This window comes from Pristiophorus japonicus, chromosome X (assembly GCF_044704955.1).
Source record: "Pristiophorus japonicus isolate sPriJap1 chromosome X, sPriJap1.hap1, whole genome shotgun sequence".
NCBI lineage: Eukaryota > Metazoa > Chordata > Chondrichthyes > Pristiophoridae > Pristiophorus > Pristiophorus japonicus.
Window position 1 is genome coordinate 34,716,764 of NC_092010.1, and position 22,993 is coordinate 34,739,756.

A 22,993-nucleotide genomic window follows, 5' to 3' on the forward strand; every position below is an offset into this window, starting at 1 on the left:
GGGGCGATGCCAGCGGATTGGAAAACGCAAATGTAATGCCCCTATTTAAAAAAGGAGGCAGACAAAAAGCAGAAAACTATTGACCAGTTAGCCTAAGATCTGTCGTTGGGAAAATGATGGAGTCCATTATTAAGGAAGCAGTAGCGGGACATTTAGAAAAGCATAATTCAATCAAGCAAAGTCAGCATGGTTTTATGAAAGGGAAATCATGTTTGATAAATTTGCTGGAATTCTTTGAGGCTGTAACAAGCAGGGTGGATCAGGGGGAACTAGTAGATGTGGTGCGTTTGGATTTCCAGAAGGCATTCGATAAGGTGCCACGTAAAAGGTTACTGTACAAGATAAAAGTTCTCGGGGTTTGGGGTAATATATTAGCATGGATGGAGGATAGGCTTGCTAACAGAAAACAGAAAGTCGGGATAAATGGGTCATTTTCCGGTTGGCAAACAGTGACTAGTGGTGTGTCGCAGGGATCGGTGCTGGGTCCTCAACTATTTACAATCTATATTAATAACTTGGATGAAGGGACCGAGTGTAATGTAGCCAAGTTTTCTGATGATACAAAGATGGGTGGGAAAGCAAATTGTGAGGAGGACACAATAATTCTGCAAAGGGATATAGACAGGCTAAGTGAGTGGGCAAAAATTTGGCAGCTGGAGTATAATGTGGGAAAATATGAGGTTATCCACTTTGGCAGAAAAAAATAGAAAAGCAAATTATAATTTAAATGGAGAAAAATTGCAAAATGCTGCAGTACAGAGGGACCTGGGAGTCCTTGTGCAAGAAACACAAAAAGTTAGTATGTAGGTACAGCAAGTAATCAGGAAGGAAAATTGAATGTTGGCCTTTACTGCAAGGGGGATAGAGTTTGAAAGCAGAGAAGTCCTGCTACAACTATACAGGGTATTGGTGAGGCCACACCTCGAATACTGCGTACAGTTTTAGTCTCTGTATTTAAGGAAGGATATACTTGCATTGCAGGCTGTTCAGAAAAGGTTCACTAGGTTGATTCCGGAGATGAGGGGGTTGACTTACGAAGATAGGTTGAGTAGGTTGGGCCTATACACATTGGAATTCAGAAGAATGAAAGGTGATCTTATCGAAACATATAAGATAATGAGGGGGCTCGACAAGATGGATGCAGAGAGGATACTTCCACTCATAGGTGAAACTAAAACTAGAGGGCATAGTCTCAGAATAAGGGGCCTCCCATTTAAAACTGAGATGAGGAGGAATTTCTTCTCTCAGAGGGTTGTAAATCTATGGAATTCTCTGCCCCAGAGAGCTGTGAAGGCTGGGTCATTGAATATATTTAAGGCGGAGATAGGCAGATCTTTGAGCGATAAGGGAATAAAGGGTTATGGGGAGCGGGCAGGGAAGTGGAGCTGAGTCCATGATCAGAACATCCATGATCTCATTGAATGGCGGAGCAGGCTCGAGGGGCCAAATGGCCTACTCCTGCTCCTATTTCTTATGTTCTCACTCTCATTACTTAAGTGATGCACATTTGCAGAGTGTATTGTACTGGTTCACGAAGCATCTGTTCACATGTTATTCTCGGGTGTTGGGGTAAAAAGAAGACTTCTCTTCCTCAAGGCGGACTCCCTGATATAAGGAATCGACACCTGCCTGTATTGTATAGCGACCACGGAACCACGCAGACGAAACCTCGGTTTATCGGTTTTATTATTCGAACATGCTCGGGAAATGTTTCGATGAACACTTCCCAGAACAAAGGTTTTATAATTACAGTTATACAGTTTTCCGAGGTGTGTGACCCTCCTACAAAACCTCCGATTGGCCTACAACTCAGACTAGCTCTGAGTGGTTCTCCCCACCTGTCCATCTCCCATGGTGTTACCCTTCTGGAATGTGTTCAACTTTGCCTCAGTTCCTCATGATGTGTTGATTGACCTTGCTTCCCAGGGTTTGTTATCAGATTTGGATGCCGTTTACAATCGATGTTCCCAAACATTTGTGTCCTTGTTCTCTGTACTGAATGAGTGTTCTCATCTTCTATTTTCTGTGCTAAGGGTCAATGCAGTGTTGGCTATTTAAGATGGTTCATTAACCATCAGGCATTGCTGCCTCCCTCTTCTTAACCCAATGTAAGCGAGTATATAAGTGTGCTTTACATACATAAGTGAGTTTTAATCGGTCAATATTACAATCCATACCATAAGACAGAGGAACTCCCGATTCCTCAGAACGTTCCTAATTCCCTTTAACCTTCTTACTCAAGTGTACTTTTTTCCCCTTTACATCGGGGAACCTTTTTTGCGTGACATTGTTTATTAAATTGTCTTTCTACAACCATATGTTTGTAGCGGATTGTTCTGAAATGGGTTTTCAACTTGGATTTATACATTTTGGAAACACAGGCTTTACAGTTGACTGAGCATGTTTTTATTTCAAGAGGACGAAACAAATAATACGTAGTTGGCCTTTTTCTTTTTGTAAATGGCATTTAGGATAGAATTTCATAAGCAATGAAGTCTTGTTAAGCAGGGGAAAAAAAGAGAAGCCTATCCCTCACTCTTACCACTGGCCTTCGAGGGTACGAGCTGCTTTGATATTTTGAACTACTGTTTTTTCTTTATAAATGACCTCACAAGTCTGACTGTGAATAATGGACTAATTCTTCTTATTTATGCTAACCTAACAAGTATTTTTAGGGGCTTAGCTTTCACAAGCACATGGGGACTAAACTTCGAGTAGTGGTACAAACGGAAGGAGACTTTGTTACTGCTTTGAACTGTTACATATATGGAGCAGGCCGGGGAGCAGAAGGAGCAGCGTGGCAGCCTCGCCTAGCAGTCTGCGCAGCCCCCGGCCTGCGAGCACCATCGGAGCAGGCCGGGGAGTGGAAGGAGCAGCGTGGCAGCATACCACTCCAGGGAGCAGCACGTGCTGGAGCAGGAGAGCAACGGCAGCGAAAAGGGACGTCACCAAGGTCCAGGTCGGTGATTGGAGCGTGGGCAGGTACAGCAGGAACGGCGAGATCGGGGCGAAGGAGCGGCGAGTGACTGTAGAGGGACGTGATCGGGGCCCAGAGGAGGCGCGAGTTCGGGGCCCAGAAGAGTCGAGGGCCCAGGGGCAGCACGGGCCAGCCCACACTGCGATATGTGCGCGCACTAGGTCCGTGCATCAGAGCAGGTCTCCAGTCGTCTTGGTTAATCCTTGCTACTCGACCAAGCCCTAGCTCTGTCAAGCCTGTGTGGTGGCAGGTGTGCAACGGTCACCACACGTTAAAAAAATCCAAGCACAGGCATTTTCCACCCTTCAAGATTTAGTTTGGACCTGGAATTTTAGGTCCATCATTGAAACACCTATGAACTGTTTGACGTGGAAGCAAGTCATCCTTGGTTCGAGGGACTGCCTATGATGATGCTAAACTTTACCCACAGAGGACATATACCCTTGAGAATTTTAGGTCCCTGAATCACCATGTTGCTCTTTTCTGAACTATCACCTATAAATCAATGGGGATGAATTTCCACAAAGGATCTTCAAAGCGTCCGCTATACCTTCAGTGAAAAAGCCTTTCAAACCTTGGAAAGATGGGCTAAAAACCATTTAAAGCAGTTTTTCTGTGTTTTTTGGGCTCTTCAACTGAAGTTACAGCGGATGATCAGGAGAACCTCAACAGAAATGCACCCCCAGTGTGCTCTTGAAAATGACATACTAAAATATCGCACACAATATTTTGTGACTTTGCCAATGGGAAATCAAAGGATAAGCCAACATAGGCACCACTTTACACCTCCTAGTATTGACAGAGATCACTTGTCCACCCTCTTGCCCAATGGAATAGATTGTGGTACAGTGACCTAAAGATGATGAAATAGCTTTACAGAAAAATCCAAGATAAAATACATTTTCAAAAGGAAACCTGAATATATTAGAATGAGATTATTTTATTACTCGAGCTATGTGAAAGCAGAATGGAATTCATACATTGAAGAATAACACTGTTCCATTATCCTTCTGCTAGCCACCAGCTCTAAATGGACTAAGGAATGTTTGTTCAATGTAGGCCATAGGACAAACAAAACTACTCACCTGAGGTCGCTGAATACAGCATTTGCTCACTTCTACAAAAAAACGAGAGTAATGGTCATTAGTACTTTAAAACCAATGGAAGAACAAGATAACCTTGAGTTAGTGGGCTTAATATGACACAAGTACATACAGAATGGTTCATTACATATTTTACTGAAAACATTTGAAATGTAGTGATAAACAAAAACATTAGGGTAGTTTGTCATTTCTCACAATGCCATGAGGACTGTCAATCAAAAACTCGACAAATTAAGTTTGTCAGTTGAACACTTTATATATTTATTTTCTTTGTCCTTTTTGTTCTTGTTTTTACAGCTTTGTGGTTTCTTTCTCCAGGTTGTCAGCTGGATGACTTTGATTTTTTTCAGCCTTCAAATGTATTCATGTGTGCCATGCAAACACTGCTCTGAGCCGCTGGGACTGAAACATCAGTTTCTTAAACGCTTCAGTGAAACCTGGGTAATTTTAGTTGGCAGAAGAATTTAGCTATAAGATGGGTGGATGGGGGAAAAGACAGTTGCCTATTCTTGAACTTCTTTGTGTTCATTCGTCCCCTCCTCAACACACACTGTTTTTTCTACACTATACATCTTGCTGTCTGAATAGTTGTACTGAGAAATAAATTCTGGTAACAGATGAAACCAGTTAAGTCTGACTTTTGGTGTCTTTTGAGATGCTACTTGGCAATCACTTCAGTTGAAATGGAGGGGTGGATAAGCCTACAATTAGGAGCCTGAGTAAACAAATACAGGCCTGAAATTATGCTGTGGAATATGAGTGCACAAATGCTTAGAACATCAGTCTGAAATTCCTCTCTCTGCTATTTTAGTTGAGGCACTGATCTGTTTTAAACAAATAGGGTAATATCGTCATTAAACTAGTGGAGAGAGGAATTTCAGAGAAGCACCTTAAGCTAGTACCTCACAGTCTAATCTCAGGACCATGGAGTATTATGAACAGTGGCCACCGAAAACATACCTTTTCTGAATGTGTGCTTCTCGTCAGGCATTTGGCTAATGTACGAGGCTGGCTAATATGTGCAGGTTGTCCATACCAGTGAAATATAAAACAGTATCACACAGACACCCAATAGATCATTTGTACCAAAGAAAAATTTTAAATATATTTCAAAGGATCAATAAATTAATGCGTGTGAAATCTTGATTGGTGATGAGTAAAAAATTCTTGTGTGTTCATGGGAATCAGCCCAGATTAGTCAACACAGAGGAATTGTTTGATGATGAAATGTGTTTAGGGCACCTGACGATCTTGTACAGATTTGACTGAGGCAGCTGGATTGATTTGAGCAATGGATACAAGAATTTTTTTTTGATCCTTCAATCATTGTTGTCTAGTCTCTCATCTCTGGTCCTTCTGATGATCACCGCATTCCACAGCACAGCTCTTGTCATTTGGTGACAGCGTTGCCGAGAATTTACATGACATGCCAGTGAAAATATCAGTTTACATTTAATTGACGTGAACCCTCTGTGGTATAAGTATAGCGGCTGGAGATACTGTGAGAGGGTTTCACCAAACTAGTTCATGTTTGCATAATGCTGTAGCTGAAGAAATGGACAAACAAAAGGATCAGCATCAATAGCCTTCCAATCACTAACCTGGTGTTACTCTGTACAGTTACAGAAAGTGGAACACACAGAAATGAGTGTTACAAACATTTAAAGAAGAATTGTCTTCATGAGACAGTGTGCAGCAAATTTAATTTTTTTGCTATATTTTTGAAGGATGCCAACTCTGAGAAGTAAAACACTTGATCATTACAGGTCAGTTGTAGCACAGTTTAGTTGCAGACTAAAGCTGATTCTAACTCTGCTCCAATAAAGTGCCTTAACCCCCAACCTCATAAGAGCGTCCTCTATTGCTCTGGTCTGACATTTTCCAATTCCTATTTCCCACAACAACTATCCTTGTGGCCTCTTTGACTGAGAGCGGCAATTATTGTTAAATTATGGATAGCTTTGTGGCATTGGTCCGCTCCCACTCTGAACAAGGTTCTGAGCACTACATTTCATAAAGACTAAATTACTGCCTCTGCTATACTCTGGACTTGTGATAGAAGAGCCTTGTCTTAATGTTTGTCAAACATTTTCTAAATATGACAACTGCTAGTCCAGACTGTGGCTAAAATGTGCATTTTGAATGGATTAAATGAATAGTTGGGCTTTTTTTCAGTTCCCTATCCTTGCTATTTTGAGCACTTGGGATCCAGTGAAGTACAGTTCTGGAGTAATCAGTTTCGTCATTGTGTTTGTTTCTGCCAGGATTCCATTAGGATCAGAGAAAATGTAAGAGATAATGAATGAAATGACAGTTTAGCAAAAAGTAAAGCATTCAGTTAATGCACCTGGATTTCCCGACAGTCACAACTTATTTGTCCAGTCATCATACCTACATGGGTGCCACTTCCAGTGGATGGTTCCTTTTCTAAATTTGTCATGCACACTTTTTAGGCATGCCAGGTGGCTGTCTAAAACAGACATTGTGGCCCCCTGCATATGTTAATGAGGGGCATAATGCCTGTTTAAGGAAATACCCTGGGAAATTGGTTTTCGGAGCGGAGCAGGATCTGGGCTTCCTCCACTCCAAATCCACGTGTCTCTTATTAGCATCATCTGCAGGTTTCAGGTCAGGGAACTCCTCTGAATTGATATGAATTAGGCAAAATCATGTCCGTTTGGTTAGATCTGAATTTGCCTTATATAGATCAATTTGGACTAGATCAAACAAGTCCATTTTCAGTTTTTTACATATATATAAAAGTGTGAAGGCCTTAGAGAGGGTGCAGAAAAGATTTACAAGAATGGTTCCAGGGATGAGGGACTTCAGTTACGTGGATAGACTGGAGAAGCTGTGGTTGTTCTCCTTAGAGTAGAGAAGGTTGAGAGGAGATTTGATAGAGGTGTTCAAAATCATGAGGGTCTAGACAGAGTAGATAGAGAGAAACTGTTCCCAGGCTTGACGGGCCAAATAGCCTCCTTTTGTGCTGTAACCGTGCTATGATTCTATATAAATTCTAAAACTGTTTTTCAAATAATAAGTTAAGAAATTTAAGTCCAAATTTCAGATATAAAGACCAGGAAGATCGAGTTCTAAGTTAAAATCTGGGATTGAATTGATATTTATCTAACCCTTATATCTGAATATCCATCAAATTGTGATGGGTCAAAAGGTAGTCATACGTCAGGCACTGAAATAAATAAAAGACATAAAGAGTATCTAAAGGTCAAAGAGCTGACCTCTGTATATGTGTGTCTAAATCACTGGTGTCACTCTCCCTCAGTGCAGTCTAAATTTGACAGCTACAAATTTATTTATTTTCTTTTCCAATTCCATCAAATTCTCTTCCCAATGGAACCACTGGAAAGACAGTAATTGCATTCTTGGGATAGTTGTTTGTTCAAACTTTATTTTGCCTCATTTTTAACTTTGTTGTCCTTCCCTCTCCTGTGGTCCACCTGCCCTCGGCAAGAGGATCAAGTGAACAACATGATCTCAGGCCTTGGCCTTTGTCACTCGAGCCAGTGATAGGGAAGTGAAATGACACCAGCCTGGGCTCAGGGTTACTTGCTCTCAGATTTTCACCCCCTTACCTTAAAGGAAGACAACTGGCCTCTTCTTGGCACCTCTTCTCAACAGCATGAAATGACATCCAGAAGTACCTGTGGCTATCAACATGATAGATGACACTAAAAACATCCCAATAGGGGATAATCAAGGGGCTATATATAGGGAGGGAGGAACTTAATACAATCACTATCACTAAATAAGTAGTACTCGGTAAAATAATGGGACTAAAAGCGGACAAGTCCCCTGGACTGATGACTTACATCCTAGGGTCTTAAAAGAAGTGGCTGCAGAGATAGTGAATGCCTTGGTTGTAATCTACCAAAATTCCCTGGATTCTGAGAAGGTCCAAGCGGATTGGAAAACTGTAAATGTAATGCCTCTATTTAAAAAAGGAGGCAGACAGAAAGCAGGAAACTATAGACTGGTCAGCCTAACATCTGTCATCGGGAAAATGCTGGAGTCCATTATTAAGGAAGCAGTAGCAGGACATTTGGAAAAGCATAATTCAATCAAGCAGAGTCAGAATGGTTTTATGAAAGGGAAATCATGTTTGACAAATTTGCTGGAGTTCTTCAAGGATGTGTAACGAGCAGGGTGGATAAGGGAGAACCAGTGGATGTGGTGTATTTAGATTTCCAGAAGGCATTCGATAAGGTGCCACATAAAAGGTTACTGCACAAGATAAAAGTTCACGGGGTTGGGGATAATATATTAGCATGGATTGAGGATTGGCTAACTAACAGAAAACAGAGAGTCAGGATAAACGGGTCATTTTCCGGTTGGCAAACAGTAACTAATGGGGTGCCACAGGGATCGGTGCTGGGGCCTCAACTATTTACAATCTATATTAATAACTTGGATGAAGAGACCGAGTGTAATGTAACCAAGTTTGCTGATGATACAAAGATGGGTGGGAAAGCAAATTGTGAGGAGGACACAAAACTCTGCAAGGGATATAGACAGGCTAAGTGAGTGGGCAAGAATTTGGCAGATGGAGTATAATGTGGGAAAATGTGAGGTTATCCACTTTCAGAAAAAATAGAAAAGCAGATTATAATTTAAATGGAGAAAAATTGCAAAGTGCTTCAGTACGGAGGGACCTGGGGGTCCTTGTGCATGAACACAAAAAGTTAGTATGCAGGTACAGTCAGTAATCAGGAAGGCAAATGGAATATTGGCCTTTATCGCAAGGGGGATAGAGTATAAAAGCAGAGAAGTCCTGCTACAACTATACAGGGTATTGGTGAGGTCACACCTGGAGTACTGCGTGCAGTTTTGGTCTCCGTATTTAAGAAAGGATATACTTGCATTGGAGGCAGTTCAGAAAAGGTTCACTAGGTTGATTCCAGAGATGAGGGGGTTGACTTATGAAGATAGGTTGAGTAGGTTGGGCCTATACTCATTGGAGTTCAGAAGAATGAGAGGTGATCTTAAGGAAATATGTAAGATAATGAGGGGCTGGACAAGATGGATGCAGAGAAGATAGTTCCACTCATAGGGGAAACTAAAACTAGGGGGCATAGTCATAGAATAAGGGGCCACCCATTTAAAACTGAGATGAGAAGGAGTTTATTTTCTCAGAGGCTTGTAAATCTGTGGAATTCTCTACCCCAGAGGGCTGTGGAGGCTGGGTCATTGAATATATTAAAGGCAGAGATAGACAGATTTTTGAGCGATAAGTGCAGAGTTATGGGGAGCTGGCAGGGAAGTGGAGCTGAGTCCATGATCAGATGAGCTATGATCTTATTAAATGGCGGAGCAGGCTCGCAGGGTCAAATGGCCTACTCCTCCTAATTCTTGTGTTCTTGTGTTTATAGTGAAGTACAGGGATGTCTTGTCTTAATGTTAAATACATGCGCCTATTGTGGTTTTCACTGCTGATTGAGCCACTTATAAGGGCACAAAGTGCATTAACTAAGAATGAATTGTAACTTCCACACTAGTCAGTGGGGGTAATTTTCCGACAATGCGTTGGTCATGAGGAGCCTCTACCATGATTTACAGAAATACGCTGCCGGTGGGCCAGGGTTCCTGCTGCCAGTCCACAGTTAGAAAATTGGCCCTAGTGGACTTTCTTTGCACTCTAATGCACTGGGGCTGATTTTGGTTTGCTGCAGTAATCTGGCAGTGGCGGGCATTTTGATTGCGCCGCCCGCCTACTTGCACCAGCGGAGGCCCTAGCCGTCTTGGTGGTCAGGCGTCATTAGTACATGACCAGTGACTACTCGTAGCTTGCCGGTCAGTAAAGACGGGAAATCGGTCAGCTCCTATGCAGGGCCGGCTGACAATACGGACTTGGGGAGGAGGCGATCCTGAGGTGGGGGCTGTGCAAGGACTGGCACTGGGACAGAGTATTTTTATGGGCCTAGGAGGAGCTCCACAAAAATGCAAGAAAAAACATTTCAGTGTTTTTGGAGTGGCCCCTTTAAGGACTGCTGGGTAGGCTGCGCACGCTCCACTCATTGGTCCAAGAACATTGCATTGGGATCCCACAACTGGCATAGGACCCCGATTCAAATATTTAAGTAAGGCGCACGCCGAATTTTGGGGTGGTGGGAGTGTTGATAATTGAATCGGGCGGGTCTTTTTTTTTCAAACGAGGCAATAGGCAAACGAAAATTGGCCCTATTCGTACTAATACAGAACAGAGCAGCCTACCTTATTGCTCCTGTTGTAAAGTTGCTCAGTCACTCGAACCAACACAATTGGTACACAAGCTCACAGTGAGTAAATACAGCTGTGGAGTGAGCAAATTTGAAGAACAATGGAAAGAACAAGGCGCAGAAAGGCCAACTTTACTGATGGTGGCCTGCAGATTATAGTTGGTAACATGAGGGAGAAAAGGAACACCCACCAAAAGGGCATCCAACAAATAAGTAGAAGGTCCAATCACAACCAGGGCTAAGGTATGTGTCAGAACAGCTGTACATGGGAAAATATAGGCAAGTAGATGGCCAATTTAAAGAAAAGTAGCCACTGAACTAAGAAAGATAAAAAGCCTAAAACTGTAAATGCTGGAAATCTGAATCAAAAAACACAAAATGCTGGAAACATACAGGAGGTCAGGCAGGATCTATGGAGAGGACAGACAGGTCAACATTCAGAATCCCTGAAGAAGGCTCAGATCAAAACCTGAACATCTCTATTCTCTCCACAGATTCTGACTGACCTGCTGTGTGTTTCCAGCATTTTTTGATTTTGTTTCTTTAAGGATGGCTGTTAATTATATTACATTATTGTATTTGGGTCTGAGTCATAATTATCTTACCTATGGATCAAATTTGCAATGATCTTACATAGATACATATGGGTATTGTACATATTTGCTTTAAGAGTGGTGAGAATGTGGAACTCGTTACCACAGGGAGTGGTTGAAGCGAATCGTATAGATACATTTAAGGAGAAGCTAGATAAGCATATGAGGGAGAAGGGAATAGAGGGTTATACTGATAGATTTAGATGAGGAAGGATGGGAGGAGGATCGAGTGGAACATAAACGATAGCATGAACTGGTTGGGCCAAATGGCCTGTTTCTGTGCCCTATATCCTATCAAAGAAATAATAAATGTCAGCCATGGTTTAATGTATAGTTTCACTAATCATAGGCAGTACCTCAAAATCGAGGAAGACTTGCTCCCACTCTAAAAGTGAGTTCTCAGGTGGCTGTACAGTCCAATGCGTGAATTGCAGTCTCTGTAACCGGTGGGGCAGACAGTGGTTGAAGGAAAGGGTGCGTGGGGAGCCTGGTTTGCTGCATGCTCCTTCCGCTGTCTACGCTTTGGTTTCTGCATGCTCTTGGCGACGAAACTCGAGGCGCTCAGCGCCCTCCCGGATGCTCTTCCTCCACTTTGGGTGGTCTTGGACCAGGGATTCCCAGGTGCCGGTGGGGATGTTACATTCTATCAAGGAGGCTTTGAAGGTGTCCTTGAAGCGTTTCCTCTGCCCATCTGGGGCTCGCTTGCCATGTAGGAGTTCCGAGTAGAACACTTGCTTAGGGAGTCTCGTGTTGGGCATGCGGACGAGGTGGCCCGCCCAACGGAGCTGGTCGAGTGTGGTCAGCACTTTGATGATGGGGATGTTGGCCTGGGCGAGAACACTGACGTTGGTGCATCTATCCTCCCAGTGAATTTGCAGGATCTTGTGCTTTGAGGTGTCTGCTGTATATAGTCCACATCTCTGAGCCATATAGGAGGGCAGGTATCACTACTGCCCTGTAGACCATAAGCTTGGTGCCAGATTTGAGGTCCTGGTCTTCAAACACTCTCTTTCTCAGGCGACCAAAGGCTGCGCTGGCACACTAGAGGCGGTGTTGGACCTCATCATCGATGTCTGCTCTTGCTGATAGTAGGCTCCTGAGGTATGGAAAATGGTCCATGTTGTCTAAGGCCGCGCCGTGGATTTTGATAACCGAGGGGCAGTGCTGTGTCGCAGGGTCAGGTTGGGCAAGGACCTTTGTCTTACGGATGTTTAGCGTAAAGCCCATGCTTTTGTACATGGCCTTGTACATGGCCTTCTTTGACCTCACAAAGGCCTTTGACACTGTCAACCGTGAGGGACTATGAAGCGTCCTCCTCTTTTTCGGCTGCCCCCAAAAGTTTGTCACCATTCTCCGCCTGCTCCACGACGATATGCAAGCCATGATCCTGACCAACAGATTCACCACAGACCTAATCCAGGTCCAGACCGGGCTCAAGCAGAGCTGCGTCATCGCACCAACACTCTTCTCGATCTTCCTTGCTGCAATGCTCCATCTCACTATCAACAAGCTCCCCGCTGGAGTGGAACTAAACTATAGAACCAATGGGAACCTGTTCAACCTACATCACTTCCAGACTAGATCCAAGGTCATCCCATCCTCTGTCATCGAACTACAGTACACGGATGACGCTTGCGTCTGCGCACACTCAGAGGCCGACCTCTAAGTCATCATCAACACCTTCACCGAGGTGTACGAAAACTAAACAGTATTGTTAACTTGACTTATCCATTAATATAATGCAAATGTTTCACCAAAGACAGGCAATGAACATATTGTATAAGGGGAATAATGGTATTTAAAAACACGCATGTCAAGTTGCAACTGAGACAGATAGTTCTCTAGCTACCGTTCTGTTTCAGTACCTGCAAATAGTGAGCTTTTTCACTCAGTAATTTACCGTGGCTATCAATATATAGAATGGGTGTTACCGTGGTCCCAGCACTCCACAGACTGCTCCTCAGGTGTTGCACAGTGTCAGGTCTGCTAATTTAAATATTTTTGTAGCGCTCCCAGTATTACGTGCAGGACATGCTGGAAGCACCACAGGGATCAGATTATCAGGTGCCAGCATTTTTAAAGGGCCCCTTACTACCTTTAGTTGTGCCTAGTTTGGGGGGCCAAAATGGCCAAGTCTATGGAGGCTATGCAGCAGGAGGGCCAGAAATGAGAAAAAAGTGGCCCTATTTGGAGGAGTGAGCCACTCATTGGAAAGCCTCCAATTTAGTTCTACGACTCTCTTGAAGCGTCATTTTGAACTGGGTGCTGAGTAACTGAAACACTTTTCAGCTGCTCCAGATTCATTATGGGACTTTGCCCCACGTTGAATTAATTCTGGGGTCTTCATGAGCCTTTTGCAGTCAATCCACAGGCTCTTCCTGCTCAAATTGTTTGGGGCCTGCTTTGGTCTGCGCTGTATACACTGGGTGCCAAATAGGTGATGGTGTCACAAGAGTTGTGCCACCACTGCGTAACCCACATGCAACATCTGGCTCAAGGATAGCTCTTCCCATAGAAGTGAAGGCTACCATAGCACATCACATCCACCCAAGCTGCACTAGGAGACGACTGCCACATCTGGCAGCTGTTGTGCATACACATAACAAGCAAATGACAACTGCTACGTTTCTAAAGGCCAATACCATCAACACTTTTCCTGCAGAAAGAAGACATCAGCTGGACAGGTCACACAACTTTCTTTTAATCTCTAATCTTGTCTTTGATTTATCTACCAATGGAAATAATCTACCTACGCTCACCTTGTCTATTTCTTTTTATCACCTCTTACTCTTCCCACTTTGAAAGAATAAATCCCTATTTTCTCCAGCCTACATTGGAAATGTTGCTGTAATAGTCCAAAGATGTGCTCTACTTTATTTCTGCCTTTGCAATACAGGTCTTTCCTGATGGGTACAAAAGTTCTGAAAAGATGTCAGCAGCCAAAGTTTCATTGGGTAACCCTCATCTCTCAGTAGCCTACTGTGCAATCTGTTTTCTCTCCTGCTTCTCCTGGCTCCGCAAAGGAAAATTTCTCACTTACCTTGGAGGCCTCTTCATCCTTCCTGACAGCTTCCAACCTGCCTTCACCTGATGGGAAATCTGTGACGGCTTCCCCATTCAGGTCGGTTTAAAGTGCAATTGGAGTCCCATTGACACAATAGGATCCTGATTTGCATTAACTCATGAGGCCCGCCTGCTTCAGGCAGGAAGTAGCAGAGACCTAACTGCAGTGAGCAGTTAAAATGGTGACGAGTAGGATTCCAGTGGGAATGGGGTGGCAAGACAGAATGCTCCATTTTAAAGGCCCCATCTGACCCATTTCTGCCGGGCGAGATGGGTTAAAATCAACTCCTTAATGTTTGTGCCACCACTATCTCTCAGAGTGAATGGCTTAGAATTTAAGGAACACTCATCCCTTAAGAAGGCACTAAGGACACCAACTAAATGACCAAAGAGCTTTAATGCTGTACCCAGACTGTAGGTGTGAGGCTGGTTACCAATGACATTATAGGCATAAATCATTGTTAATGGATAAATACTGTACATTTGATATTTTATCCTATTTACACAACACAGATGTAGCTAGTTTGATGCCACAAAGGTAGTATCCAATTGAGATACTGAAACTGCAGCATATTCCAGTACAGGTAATTAAGTTTTCTTCATCATAGAGAAGCTTGGTAACAAGTACAGGACTCAAGTTTTTAAAAATTATTTGTTCATGGGATGTGGCGTCGCTGGCAAGGTCAGCATTTATTGTCCATCCCTAATTGCCCTTGAGAAGGTGGTGGTAAGCCGCCTTCTTGAACCGCTGCAGTCCGTGTGGTGAAGGTACTCCCACAGTGCCGTTAGGGAGGGAGTTCCAGAATTTTGACTCAGCGACAATGAAGGAATGGCGATCTATTTCCAAATCAGGATACTGTGTGGCTTGGAGGGGAACTTGCAGGTGGTGGTGTTCCCATGTGCCTGCTGTCCTTGTCCTTCTAGGTGGTAGAGGTGTTTGGGAGGTGCTGCCAAAGAAGCCATGGTGAGTTGCTGCAGTGCATCTTGTAGATGGTACACACTGCAGCCAGTGGTGAAGGGAGTGAATGTTGAAGGTGCTGGATGGTGTGCCAATCAAGCGGGCTGCTTTGTCCTGGATATTGTCGAGCTTCTTGAGCATTGATGGAGCGGTACTCATCCAGGTAAGTGGAGAGTATTCCATCACACTCCTGACTTGTGCCTTGTTGATGGTGGAAAGGCTTTGGGGAGTCAGGAGATGAGACACTCGCCGCCGAATACCCGGCCTCTGACCTGCTCTTGTTGCCATAGTATTTATGTGGCTGGTCCAGTTAAGTTTCTGGTCAATTTTGACCCCCAGGATGTTGATGGTGGGGGATTTGGCGATGGTAATTCCTTTGAATGTAAAGGGGCGGTGGTTAGACTCTCGCCTGTTGGAGATAGTCATTGCCTGTGTGGCGCGAATGTTACTTGCCACTTATCAGCCCAAGCCTGAATGTCGTCCAGGTCTTGCTGCTTGTGGGCATGGACTGTTCCATTGTCCGTGGAGTTGCGAACACTCTGCAGTTATCAGCGAACATCCCCACTTCTGACCTTATGATGGAGGAAGGTCATTGATGAAGTTGCTGAAGATGGTTGGACCTTGGACACTGCCCTGAGGAACTCCTTCAACAATGTCCTGGGGCTGGACCTTCAACCACCACAACCATCTTCCATTGTGCTAGGTATGACTCCAGCTAGTGGAGAGTTTTCCCCCTGATTCCTATTGACTTCACTTTTACTAGGGCTCCTTGATGCCACACTCCGTCAAATGCTGCCTTGATGTCAAGGGCAGTCACTCTCGCCTCACCTCTGGAATGCAGCTCTTTTGTCCATGTTTGGAACAAGACTGTAATGAGGTCTGGAGCAGAGTGGTCCTGGCGGAACCCAAACTGGGCATCAGTAAGTAGGTTAATGGTGAGTAAGTGTTGCTTGATGACACTTTCAAAGACACCTTCCATGACTTTGCTGATGATAGTTGTCTCCTTCAGTGTTTTTTTGGTGATTGTAATCTATTTGCTGGTAGTACTGTCACTAACAAGTAGCCATTGTATTTACTATTGGAGCTGCATGTATCAAAAAGCTTAAAGGACTGTATTTTCCTTGTGTTGTTATTGTGTTTCTGAGTCATCTTAAACTTTTAACCGATGTTGTATCGGTCTTCACGGTAGAAGATACTAAAAACATCCCAATAGTGGATTATCAATGGGCTATAGGGAGGGAGGAACTTAATACAATCACTATCATTAAAGAAGTAGTACTCAGTAAAATAATGGGACTAAAACCAGGCAAGTCCCCTGGACCTGATGGCTTACATCCTAGGGTCTTAAAAGAAGTGGCTGCAGAGATAGTGGATGCCTTGGTTGTAATCTACCAAAATTCCCTGGATTCTGGGGAGGTCCCAGCAGATTGGAAAACCGCAAATGTAACACCCCTATTTAAAAAGGGAGGCAGACAAAAAGCAGGAAACTATAGATTGATTGGCATAACATCTGTCATTGGGAAAATGCTGGAGTCCATTATTAAGGAAGCAGTAGTGGGTCATTTGAAAAAGCATGATTCAATCAAGCAGAGCCAGCATGGTTTTATGAAAGGGAAATCATGTTTGACAAATTTGCTGGAGTTCTTTGAGGATGTAACGAGCAGGGTGGGTACAGCATGAGTGGGAGGGCGGGTGCAGGAGGGCGATGGCTGTGAAGATCCAGGTCGGTGATTGGAGTGTGGGCAGATACAGCAGGAGCAGCGAGGTCGGGGCGAAGGAGCGGTGAGAGGCTGTGGAGGGACGTGATCGGGGCCCAGGGAGGCACGAGTTCGGGGCCAGGGGCCCAGGGGCAGTGCGGACCAGCCCACACTGTGATACGTGTGTGCACTAGGTCCGTGCAGCAGAGCTGGTCTCCAGTTGTTTTGGGTAATCCTTGCCACTGGACCATGACCTAGCTCTGTCAAGCCCGTGTGGTGGCTGGTGTGCAATGGCCACCCCACGTTAAAAAAATGCACGCACAGGCATCTTCCACCCTTCAGGATATAGTTCGGGTCCTTCATTGAAACACCTATGAATTCGTCCTTTTTTTGGCGTGAAGCAAGTCATCCTCGTTTCGAAGGACCGCCTATGATGATGGATAAAGGGGGAACCGGTGGATGTGGTGTATTTGGATTTCCAGAAAGTATTCGATAAGGTGCCACATAAAAGGTTACTGTACAAGATAAAAGCTCACGGGGTTGGGGGTAATAGATTAGCGTGGATATTGGATAGGCTAACTAACAGAAAACAGAAAGTCGGAATAAGTCATTTTCCGGTTGGCAACCAGTAACTAGTGGGGTTCCGCAGGGATCGGTGCTGGGTCCTCAACTATTTACAATCTATATTAATAACTTGGATGAAAGGACTGAGTGTAATGTAGTCAAGTTTGCTGATGATACAAAGATGGCTGGGAAAGCAAATTGTGAGGAGGATACAAAAATTCTGCAAAGGGATATAGACAGGCTATGAGTGGGCAAAAATTTGGCAGATGGAGTATAATATGGGAAAATGTGAGGTTATCCACTTTGGTAGAAAAAATAGAAAAGCAAATTATTATTTAAATGGAGAAAAATTGCCAAGTGCTACAGCACAGAGGGACCTGGGGGTCCTTGTGCATGAAACATAAAAAGTGAGTATGCAGGTACAGCAAGTAATCAGGAAGGCAAATGGAATGTTGGCCTTTATTGCAAGGGGGATAGAGTATAAAAGCAGAGAAGTCCTGCTACAACTGTACAGGGTATTGGTGAGATCACACCTAGAGTACAGCGTACAGTTTTGGTCTCTGTATTTAAGGAAGGATAAACTTGCATTGGAGGCAGTTCAGAGAAGGTTCACTTGGTTGATTCCGGAGATGAGGCAGTTGACTTATGAGGATAGGTTGAGTAGGTTGGGCCTATACTCATTGGAGTTCAGAAGAATGAGAGGTAATCTTATCAAAACATATAAGATAATGAGGGGGCTCGACAAGGTGGATGCAGAGAGGATATTTCCACTCATAGGGGAAACTAAAACTAGGGGACTCTGGGGTAGACCTTCCCTAAAGGCCCTCAACGCCCGATTGCCCGCTGAGAAGAACCGCTAACGTTCGTCGAGAAAAGCTGTCGAGAATTTCCATTTTACTGTTTAAAGTAAGTAAAACTAATCACCCGGCGTAAAAATGGGCATTGCACACTCATTGTCGGCAGTTTTCTCGGCGGGTAAGTGGAAAGTTAGGAACATGGGCGGTCGTTACCGGAATGGACGGTAAGTAGTAAAATTTAGTCCGAGGCTGCCGTTGGGCCTAGGGAGGGGGGAAAACTTTTTTAAAAAAATTCATTAAAAAAAATAAGAACATATAAAGCATTCCCAAGACAGTTTTAAACCTAATCGCCAATTTTAAATTAAAATATATAAAATAAAGAACCTCTAACTTACCTTTCTTTGCAGGGCCCCCCCTTACCGCCCTGTTTATGCAGTTTTTACAGGGCGGGTCTCTCGGCGATCTGGACGTCGCGGTTGAGGCCAAACTTACGTCCTGGCGGTTGTTCTCGGCGTTGCGCATGGGCGGTCTGGTCCCAGTGGGTAACTTCAGATGTGGGCGATACCAAGGAAAAAACTTACGTGGAAACGCCGAGAAAATCGCCGACAATGAAGTCGAAAGTCTGGCCCATAGTCTGAGAATAAGGGGCCGCCCATTTAAAACTGAGATGAGGAGAAATGTCTTCTCTCAGAGGGTTGTAAATCTATGGAATTCTCTGCTCCAGAGAGCTATGGAGGCTGGGTCATTGAATGTATTTAAGTCGGAGATCGACAGATTTTTGAGCGATAAGGGAATAAAGGGTTATGGGGAGCGGGCAGGGAAGTGGAGCTGAGTCCATGATCAGATCAGCCATGATCTTATTGAATGGCGGAGCAGGCTCGAGGGGCCAAATGGCCTACTCTTGCCCCTATTTCTTATGTTCTTAGACATTGTTTAGATTTAAGCTTTACCGAGAAGTCTGAGAAAGGCAAGCTTTTACATATTCAATAATTTCAGCTCTCTGAAATACCCTTGGTCCCAAGGGTTTTGGATAATTGAAGGTCCACTGTACTGAAGAACCGGTTTAATTGTAAGACACATTGTAATCACAGCTCTGACACTATTGGGAAACAAACCCATGTCTCAGTGAGTTTGACAGCCTGTAGGCTGATCAGCTGACTGCCTGTCAAGCACCTGTCTGAGCCCTTTAGATAAATCACAGATGGAAATGCCACACGTCGACTCTGCAACACTCGGATTGCTGAATATTCAGCTGCATATCATCCGAGATTTAACCCTCCAAGGGCCATAGTAACATTTCTCAACCCGTCACTGGGTGTAGTGAGATGAGCAATTCTCAGCTCATCCAGAGAATATTGATGAATGTCCAATATCCTCTCCTATTACACACATTGCTTTGCAAAATGAACGAAAATCAATTCTGCACAAGAACCTTTCTAGCAATCTCCTGCATTCTTAACATTTAAACAAAATGCACTTACTTCTGAATGCACTAACTGTTCAATACATAAAAAGGTTTTAAAATATGAAATTCGTAGTCACTTCTAGATAAAATACATCGCAACAACCAAATCAGTTCTCAATCACTCCCAATATATCAACATTTCAATGAACTAAGCCCATCCCCATTCCCTCACATTCCAGTCGACCAAATCAATACCCATTCTCTCAAGTTGCAGAGTTTTCTAATGGACCAATTCATCTGCATTGCTTCATGTTATAGATTATCACAATGCATCATATTATTCTCCATTCCTTCACATTCCAAGTGGATTTTGGATATTACTATAGGGGGCTGAATTGATGCGATAAAACTCTTCTCTCTCTCTATTGTAATAATAGTCCGAACACAACTCCTAACAGCTGTGACCCCAGTTCACAGAACCACCCTTATTCTGGTATAAGTTGGAACTAAACTGGCAGTCTTACCTTAGTGAGACCATGAGGCTGCTGATGTGGGAATGGAAATGTCACACAGGCCGTGTATTATACTGAAGTTGGGTTAAGGTATATTATTGGAACAGGGTGGAATTAATTTTATTGTGCACCTGCCTATGCTACACCTCACCTGGCAATGATTGATGTTGGGACTGGCTACTTAAAATGGGGAATGTGTTTCACTCTGAGGACTGACAACACTCATTTTGATTGAAATTTAAAAGGTATGTAAACAGATGGTAATTTTGCTTATTTCTTCAGTGGAGTTATCCCTGGTGCCCTGGCCAATATTTATCCCTCAATCAACATAACAAAAACAGATTATCTGGTCATTAGCACATTACTGTTTGTGCACAAATTGGCTGCCTCGTTTCCTACATTAGAACAGTGACTACACTCCAAAAGTACTTCATTGGCTGTAAAGCGCTTTTAGACATCCAGTGGTCGTGAAAGGCGCTATATAAATGCAAGTCTTTCTTTCTTTCTTTAGTACATCCTATTTTATGGGCATCCTTTTGCTAAAAATGAGAGAAAATGTGTTGCATTATTACAGATCATAAACATGGTAAGAGCATCGTTCAGAAATGCTCCTACTGCTCCTATAGGGTTCAGTCTCCCAAGATGCAGTATTAGATGGCATCAGTTGCCTTGGAGAACCATGATAAAGGAATTCCAAAACCTATAGATGGGCACTGTTCAATGATCAGCAGATCAATGGGCATTGTAAGGTGCTCTCCGACAGTGGTATGGAAGGAACAGCATAGGAGCAGTCAGATGCAGACCCATCAAGGTCAGTTATAGATATAGGTAGAGGGTCTTGTGTATTAACTACACCTCACCAATTAGCGATGCAGCCATTAATCCCTTAGTGCCGGGGGGAGTGGGGCCGGGAGCAGTCCCAGTCTCAGGGGCAGCACCCGGGGGAGCCGCACTTGGACCCGGCCCTCCCCCTCCCCTGCCAAACCAAAGGCCGCGAGTTCTTCAGGAATCAGCGAAAGGATTTGGAGGGTTTCTCTGAGTCGCCTGACCTGGAATTTGAATATTCCGATACCGATAAATGGGCGGCAGAACTTTCAGACCATCAGCAGGCCGGGGCCATTGGAGGGAGCAGCGTGCGGCAGCCTAGCCCGGAAATCGGCGCGGTCCCGGCCTGCAAGGCCATCAGCAGGCCGGGGCCATTGGAGGGAGCAGCGTGCGGCAGCCTAGCCCGGAAATCGGCGCGGTCCCGGCCTGCAAGGCCATCAGCAGGCCGGGGCCATTGGAGGGAGCAGCGTGCGGCGGCATGCCACTGCAGGGAGCAGCGCGTGCTGCTGCAGGAGGGCGACGGCTGCGAAGTCAGGTCGCTGATTGCAGTGTGGGCAGGCACAGCAGGAGGGGCGAAGGAGCAGCAAAAGTTTGTAGATGGAAGTGACCGGGGCCAGGAGAGGCGTGAGTTTGGGGCCCAGGAGAGGCGAGGGCCCAGGGGCAGCATGGGCCAGCCTACACTGCGATATGTGTGCGCACTAGGTCCGTGCAGCAGAGCTGGTCTCCAGTCGTCTTGGGTAATCCTTGCCATTGGACCAAGACCTAGCTCTGTCAAGCCCGTGTGGTGGCTGGTGTGCAACGGCCACCACACATTAAAAAAATCCACGAACAGGCATCTTCCACCCTTCAGGATGTAGTTCGGGATCTGGAATATTAGGTCCTTCATTGAAACACCATGAACTCATCCCTTTTTGGCGTGGAAGCAAGTCATCCTCGCTTCGAGGGCCTGCTTATGATGATGAGTTAAGGAGAGCATTTAATGATAGGACGCATTCACAACCAACTAAAAGACGTTCACAGCACGTAAAGGGCAAACATGGCAGCAAACAGATTAAACATATACACCACTAGGCACCATCACTTGTTCACAATTCCTTCACAAATCTGTTCGTCGCTCTGTCTTTCCAACTGACCCAGAGTTTCAAAGCACATCAGCTTTGCAATTTAAAAATACTGAAATAATCCATTCTTCCAACCACAGAAACTACAGCTCAGATCTGTTGGCTGCAGACAGCTGCTGTGCTACACGTTTGCAGCTAAACATCACTGCAGATGTAAATGTAAATCTGTGCAGAAAAGTGATTAAACTCCCAATTAAAAATAATTAATTTCATTATATTACATTTGTTATTGTAAACTAGTCAGAGCAATTTGTGGACCCCTTTTAGACAGGTTGCTGTGGCATATGGCCTGGATTTTCCTCACTTTCTGTCTGTTTTAGTGCAATTTCTGGTCCCATGGGAGCAAGAATTGCCATTCCGCTGGCTTCCTGATATCTGCTGTCACTTCCAGGGTTTTTCACCAGAAATGATGGCGGACATTGAATTTGTCCCACCCACATTTGGGTAATAATAGGGTAAGGAGAGGAAAATGTCATCCAAAGAACACTTGTTTATTAGTTATATAAATATCAGACATGGGGAAAAAAAAAGCTGTTGACTGACAGTGAAGAATCATCCAGTCGAGTAATAAAGAGTCTATTCACTTTTCGATTAGGCTAGGAAGGTGAGGATGGACATGTTGGGCGACCAATAGCAGGAGTGTGGGGGCAGGGTAGTTGGAGACAGGATGTCATGTGATGTAACCTTCAGGAATATGTCCAACCAGAGTTGGCAACTCTATCACTCCCCCCGCCCCTCCCTCCTCCCCCCACCGCCCTCCCCCACGATGGATTGCCGGCTATTTCCTTGCCAGGAAGACATCCACCCATTTGTTTGTGCTGGGAATCATAGATAACTGACGTCACAACAAAATCAGAGTCTTAGGTAAAGCTCACTCTTTATGCTATTTGCAGGGGCGGGCCATCTGGACAGTTTATTTCTACACAGGTAGAGGGATGCGCGATGATGTGATTAGCAATATAATCATTTTATGATAGATCAGATCACACCTGGTGCTACTAGTATCTTCATCTAGTGCTTGTTTTCATGTTCAATTTTGTAAAAAAGATCATTAGAAAAACACTGAGAAGGATCATGCTGTTGCAAATATAGGGCTAGATTTTCCGCTATTTAAAAAAAAATTCGTTCATGGGATGTGGGCGTCG